Here is a 7784-nt window from a genome sequence, read left to right as displayed (position 1 = left end):
AAGCATTTTAACATTATCAGTTTATTCATATTACTGATATTAAACTGAAAAATCACTGTGGTATCATGAACCAAGAAACATCATAACTTCAGCACAGCATATATTTCTGTTTTCAGCCAATTCCTCCACCCACACACACAAATTTAGATCCACAAATGGAGTTGGTTTAGAGGTAGCAGGACGGCAGAAAGGTGCAAATCCAGGTCAGCACGGCAGCATTCCCAACAACCCTGCAATGACCATCCAATTTTCATTTTGCTGCCCACCATAAATCAATATAACAGTATGAAAGAATGGAAGCTAGCAAAGCAACAGGACATATCCACCTGCATTACACATTTGAAATGAGATTAAAAGAAGAAATATTGTCACAAAATGTCACTGTTTCTGCATGTTTTAGCACATAGCATCAGAATCACTGTTGGAAATRCCAAATGCCAAGTGCACCAAAACTCTACCTTACCAACAGCTGCAGATTTTTTTCTGTGATAAACACTTTAACATAACAGGACAGCAAAAATGCACCTTCAACTGTACTTTGCAAAATACTTTCTCCAGGGCTGCATACTTGGGAAAATTAGGGACAAGGAAATAATAAAGGAAAAAAATACAGRCAGAAATTACAGGTTTTAGAGAAAAAGCAGATGCACCCTCACAACAACTAAACAAGCAAAGAAACAAAAAGCATTAAGTGCTACCCAAATCACTTGAATATATCGTGAAGCTCCATATTCTGTTAACATTAAGCCTTACAGTGAGAGATGGAAAATATGATGTGGCATAACTGCATTTAATCAAGGTGAAKCCCTCTCTGATGATTATCAAGTGAGGATAGATTTCTTGCTCCACTCTCTCTATCTTTATACATGAAGAAAGATACTGAGATAACATCTAAAACCATAATAAGGAAAAGAGATTATGTTAACTGTTGCTTAAGAAGTTTCTTTGTGCCAGAGAAACAAACAAATTGAAGGCTTTAAAAATCAAAGGGCAATTTAATGTTGCAGCTCTACAAACACAAAAGGACTAACAGAGAGCTGCCTCCTCTTGTTGCAGGTAGATCACAGAACTCTCACTGTTTCCAGCTTGCCAGCAGWGGCTTCCTACTACCTGCACCTTACACCTGCCCTGGGCTGACTGGCTTTATCTTCAAAACTGGATTATAGGCTGTCTAGTTTAGCTTTATTATAGCACCTGATAGAAGAAAAATACACTGTGGTTATTCTTTTGGGAAGAAAACCTTCAACATACCTACATAAGCAAGGTATATTTTTAATTTGTGATGTGGCTCGTTGTGCCGTACCACATATTTGGAATACCAAGCCAGAGGTCCCTCATGAACTACAATGGTACTAGACTGTTACAGAAATGGATTTTATCTGGCAGAAAAAAAAAAAAAGAAAAAAAAGCTAAACACAGAATAAACAATCTGAATTGGGGACCCCTAAAACAGGACCCAGAACAATAAAAATCCCAATACGCTTGGTTGAACTGAAAATCCCTTCTCGCATAAAGGCTGTCCTGGAGAATGACTGAAGGAATAAAATCTTCAGGACAATGAACAGCTGGGTTCTGCTKTAGTAAGAAATGTTTCTGACTACAATGAAGCCAGGAAGGGATTTGCAGGTGACAGATGACAGTGACTGTCCTGTAGTGCCACCAAACACTGCAAGGGCATTGCAAGATTTCTCTGTACTAAGTGTATGGTTCATCTCAGGGGATCACTCTGATCTTTGTCTCTCTTTCCCTCCCACACCCTGGCTCAGGGATGAGGATGTGGACATCCAGAAAGTTCAATGCCATCAGCTTTACTGTTTGTCATTTGAAGATGCCTTAGAATGTCCTAGAAATCTTCTGGATCCTCACATAATCAAATATACCTCCAGTCTGTTATTTTGCAAACCAATATATTAATTTCAGTTAATGTAACTAGAAAATAGAAGAAAGAGGGTGTCGTGCCAAAGTGATTTTATATCCAACTGGATATTCAGTACTGGRCATCCAGACTTGGTCAAATAGATGGAAGCATAAGCAGGAAGCACGACAAAAGATAGGAGCAAATATTAAGCAGATTCAGGGGTTTTTTTTGTGCACAAACCCCAGTGTTTTGCTTGTAGCCACAGATCTACATTAATTTTTGTGACTTTGTCAAATTATGATGCTCATAATGCAGTATTGTGAATTCAGCCTCTGCAATCTATCACCAATGGCATTTTTAGTGGTCCAGTTTGAAAACGTGACCCTTAGAGACTCGATGAATAAAATTAGTCAACTCTGTAACTTTAAAATAGCTCTTTTCTAATTAAAGTGTGATGAAGCTTTCAGCCTATCTAGCTAGGGATGCAGAGTGCACGAGCAAACCAATTAGAGATAGTGGCAAAAACAAAATGGTGTCACAAAAAGATTTACCACATCAGTCCCTCCAGTAGCTGTACCATTTCTGCTGATAAAGGTGAAACAACAGCTACTGCTGCAGCTAAGGCTGAAGCTAATGTTAAGCTGACAAATCAACTTTTAGAGTCTTGGGAGATTCAGCAGAGCTATCAAGAGGCACAAAGGCTACTAATGCTTATGTCATACTTCTCAACTCTCACATTTTACCCAGGAGACGCCAGATTTTTTTGGCTTAAAAATTTTTTGATTTTTGTATTCTCTTGGGCAAAAAATCAAAGAGGCCCATTAATTCAATGAGAATTTCACATATCTCGCTGCTTGATTTTTTTTTTTCTCCACAAGACTCACACTGTTTGAGGTTGAGAAGTATGTTCTACTTTGATAATGACACCCTGAAGGATAGCACTGGTAGAASGATGAACACACAACAAAATCCCAGCTGCTGCCATTCAAGGCAAATACTCAGGATGTGTCGATGCTCAAATTCAGGTGGAGAGGCCACCACATATCACTGTAGTGCCATTGTGTGGAGCCTGCACAATCAGACCCAAATTCAKCCAGTATTTAAACCACACAGCACAGGGAAGAGAAGAGCTTGGCCTGACTCCTGTGAGCAAGCACACAGCTAGTAATAATCTGTCAGACATTTGCACGCCTTGTGGTAATCTGGTTCACCACTTCTTAGAGGACGTGATTACATGCTTACTTGAACAAATCTCCCTGGCTGTCTAGTGGTGAGCATTAGTAGCAACGGGAAGAAACAAACAGATGTGATGCTACAAAGAGAAAAAGCAATGATTTTTATGACAGACTTTATGTTGTTCCAGTCTTTCATATATCGAAATACTGAGAAGTGAAAATTTTTTGCAGAGATTGAAGCTTTAGACAAAAGCTAAAAGCAAAGTGAGCATTAGAGGCTGGAACAAGGTTTTGACAGTAAACTACTTCTCATGTTAAGTTCAAATTAGGGTCCAAAAAGCCCAAGAGTATTGCTTCTTTGTGGTCAAAAGTGCATGTGTTTGGGCACCTGAGGGCAGAATTACTGGATCTTTTGCAAACTCTGTGTTACCAAACCCACCCAGTGTACTCTGTATTACATTCAATGTTATTCCACRTGACAGAATCTCTGTAGCACAAGAATAAGAAGCAGTACATTGCTTACATTTTCAAGATCTATATCCAGCTTCAAACAAATAYATGCTCCTTTGCTTCAGTTGCAGATAATTTTGTAAAGAAAATGTAARTGCCTAATATAGAGAGTTAGGGTGAACTGTAGATTGAAACACAGATGCAAATTTTCAGGATTCAGTAACCCAATGTAGTTCACCTGTAAAGTTCATCTGAAAAGAAGAACTGAAAAAAGATCTGAAACCTAATTCAAATTGTACACGTGTAGCTCTTCAAAGCCATAGATTTATTTCAAGCTTAGCTGAAACATTATTATTATGAAGAAATAGTAATTAAAAGACTAACTTGGCCAGAGGAACTGGGAAAAAATGTAAGACAAAGTGTAATTTTAAGATGTAGGTAAATATGGAAGAATGATATCTAGTTAATTATGTGCAGGAGAATAGAAATAATATGAGTTAGGAATATGACAGTATTGAAGGTAATAACATCYAGTAATACATCACAGATTATATGAGATAAGTGGAAGAAGAGCAGACTCTTTTCAATGCATTCAGAAAAGGCTACAGGTAAGTAACCACCATATAGATTCCCATCTATGGATCTGATAGGGAAACTGCTTTAGGATATAGCACAGGGATGATGGCTGATATTCTATATAATTCTCACTCAGTTTTTCAGAGACGGCAGAACAAAAACTGACAGATTCCCTGACTCATTGGATTAGCAATACTTGCAAAATGTGGTGAAAACATCTGCATTTTACGTAAGATGATGTAATCATAGTGGAGGAGACCTCTGGAAACAGGGAACCGTATTRTGGACCTGGTGTTGGAAACAGGAACTAGAGGGGAGAGTTCTAAACTCAYAAAAACTCAGAGATAAGTAATAAATATTTGATTTTCAGTCTGCAAAAAAGAGAGAAAAGACATTAAAAAAATTATTACACGTCCAACAGAAATACATTTCTAATTGGCCTAGGCCATTMTGCCTTTAAAATGCTGATACCTGTGTTTCTGATTTGGTCTTACTAAAGATGTTTTCTGAAACTGTCATTTTAAGCAGCACGTGCAAAATACAATCTGTTTTTTCCTGGGGCCAGCTTTTTTTTTCCTGGGCTCTGAAAGCACAGCTCTGATACAAATCTACATCTCTGTGTGCCTGCTGCATTAGTGATCATACGCAGTGGCCTGTCTGCTGTGCGAGATTATGGGGATACTGCAGGCAGGGGGCAAGGGATCAGCCAGGATGTGTACAAACTTCAAATTGCTGGCTACACCCCTGACTGAAGTCTACATAAATTATGTCCACCACGTTCCCATCATTTATTCCTTTTGTCATTCCTTCAAAGAACTCGGTCATATTCTGTCTGACAGGATTTATTCTTGGTAAAACCATTGCTGATCTTCTTTTAATAACCCGTTCTCTGATAAATACCCAGCGCTTTCATCCCTAATGATTGATTCTCATATCTTAACTTTCAGCAATATATCTGAGGAGAGCTATTGAAAAGCAAGTTTCATCTGCCAAGGCAAGTTTAAAGATGAACTCAGGTGGCTCTGTGCTTAAATGTCTATGTATCTATTTATCATCTGTTAAGGTACAAACAGCTCATCATTACAACAACAACCACTGAAGATGAAAACGATATCCTTCACTCAGTCAATTCTAAAGCAGGAATCAAGTGTCTGCAAATAACAGTTTAACTTTTTTGAACATGAAAAGGAAAAAGCAACCCTTTATCACAGACATTTTTTTTCTGTCAGAAAATCATTTCTCACCCTCTCCCTCGATACACGTCTACTGCATTTGTATAAAAATTGTGACAAGTTTGTTCTAATACAGACTCCCAACTTTCATAGGTTCAAGGTCCAAAAGGTACTGGTTTAACATATTTGATTGGTGACACTTAATAATATAATAGCAGGCAATAATTGAGGCTGTTGTATATTCTAGCATTCTTACTGAGTTTGTTAATGACATGTTTATATCCTGTTTTAAAACAGAGAAACCCCGTGGTACCTGTTGTTGCTGATGTAATTCTGCATGGCTGTGCCCACTCTAGAACTCGATAATGCATTTCCATGTCAGCATTTTGTCGGTCTCACTATTGCACTGGTGAAGAAACTTCAGTTAGTCTGGAACTCAGCTGCTGAAATTTTGACTGACACCATGCATGAAAATCACATTACYCTGGTTGTAAAAAACCTTCTCTGGCTACCTGTAAAGTACAGGATTATGTGTAAAGTCCTAGTTATTAACTTACAAGTCCTTAAATTGACTTGGGTTTGAATACCTCAGAGACATTCTGGAACCATACATCCCCAGTCGTTTTCTTTGGTCTCAGTCAATTGGATTAGTTCTTTTTGGCTGAAGACATTGAGCTACAGGGCATTTTTAGTGTTTGCTCGCTCCTCATGGAATTCATTAACCATGGAGGTCAGACTGGCTGACTCTCTAACATGCTCTAAATCTGAACTTAAGGTACACATTTTCTGATTGCTTATTAGGATGTCTAAAAGGTATATGATTATCTCTATTAGGTTGCAATAGTSTTTTCACATCTGTACATATCCTTGAGTGTCAGTATTTCAGAGCTAGAATTAGTCTTGTCTCAGGGTTATTTTTCCTCTGTGCACTGCAAGAAAAAATCACTTTGCRCTATTGAAACTTTTCCCAATATCATTGTAAGGATCCGCAGAGAAAAGACTTGGCAGATGGAAATCCAATGCTTAGACAAGATATTCATACTTTTAAAGCACATTTGAYAACATGATCTAGATCAATATTTCCAGGAAGCACAGCAGATGAAATAGAGAGCAACTGTCTTTTTCAGTTTTTTTAAGCATTTAGTGCAAATATTATGAGCATTTGCTTTCAAGATATTTATATTTATATTTCAAGATATTTATAACTTTTCCTTTATCTCATGAGTACYCACCTGAAGATGCTTCCTTGGTTTTAGCTGGTCTGCACCACCAGCAACTGAGCACTAAATTCAGACATTAGATTAAACTCTGATCTAAATAATTATTAAGAYTAGAYGWGATCATAATTTTACTGTACATTCTMATGAACTCCTGTGTAGTGCGGTGGTATTTACATTCCACAGTGGTACTGCAGGTGGACATATTCTAAATTATGAAAGCATAACAAACTTAAAAGGTTGACTAACAAGAGTCTGAGGGGATTTGATTTGACCCTTCCCTTGTGTCCTAGGGATAAGTCAACTGGCTACAGAGAGGATGATGCAATCAAAAGAGGGAGGCATGGATGCAGTTAATCCATGAACGTGCTCTCTATATTGGTATATCATATAAAGAACAATTCCCTATCAGCAGTGTATGAATAACTGTGTCTTGAGCTTGCATGCCAACAGTTATGGGTAGATGTCATCACTTTAAAAAATAAAAGCTGTTTCTACAGACATGCAAGACAGATTGGTGAATTTGCCTGGTTTAAATTAGGCTGAGTGGTTCATGATGGTGTAAGGAGAAGAAAGATATTTTAATAAAACCAGCCAAATCAAACCTTCCCTGCCCAATCGACTTTTCACAGAACAGGTTGACAGGGTATTAAAAACTGTTCCATTGCATTCTGCATGTGAAAAGGGTGCCTAGCATCTAGATTTAATAGAGCCCTAAATAGCTATAGATAATTTATTCTAGTTATAGCTTTAAGTTCTGTTTTTCAGAGAATATGAGTCTTACAAAAATGGTTTCCATGCAAATCAAAACCAGCTGAAAGCTTGCCAAGGCCAAGATGTAATTTAAGATGGCATTTAAGCTGCTCTGTCTTTTCTGTCTCTAGAGATATCATCATAAAATAAAAGAATTCATCAGGTAATGTTTTCTTCATTATTCAACTGCACARTTCTGAAGTGAAAAAGTTAATTAGACATACAGTGCTGTCGACACATAGTTTATTAGGAGATTCTGATYAATTAGCTATGGTAAAAGGTTTTTATATAGTCATAATTAATTTATATTTCAAGAAAAAAGGCAAACAGACAGTACACAGATTTTAATATTTCTTTCCTCTGACAAATTTATCAAAGCAATTCTGAAGTTCTGTTGGACCTACTGCACTTATTGTTACTTTATAAAGATGGAAACAGACATCTAACAGCACCCCACTAAAAATTACTTCCCTGGGAGTCAGCTTAACATTCTCATACCATTCTGAAAAATGCATTTTTCCTCTCCTGAACCAGCAAATGAAATCACTGTGAACCGTTCACCAAGACACACCTTGGTTTGGAA

The sequence above is a fragment of the Malurus melanocephalus genome, unplaced genomic scaffold (genome assembly GCF_030028575.1).
Source record: "Malurus melanocephalus ecotype Western Australia unplaced genomic scaffold, MMel_1.1 scaffold_519, whole genome shotgun sequence".
Taxonomy (NCBI): domain Eukaryota; kingdom Metazoa; phylum Chordata; class Aves; order Passeriformes; family Maluridae; genus Malurus; species Malurus melanocephalus.
The sequence above is the reverse complement of the archived record's forward strand: the minus strand, read 5'-3'. Positions refer to the sequence as shown.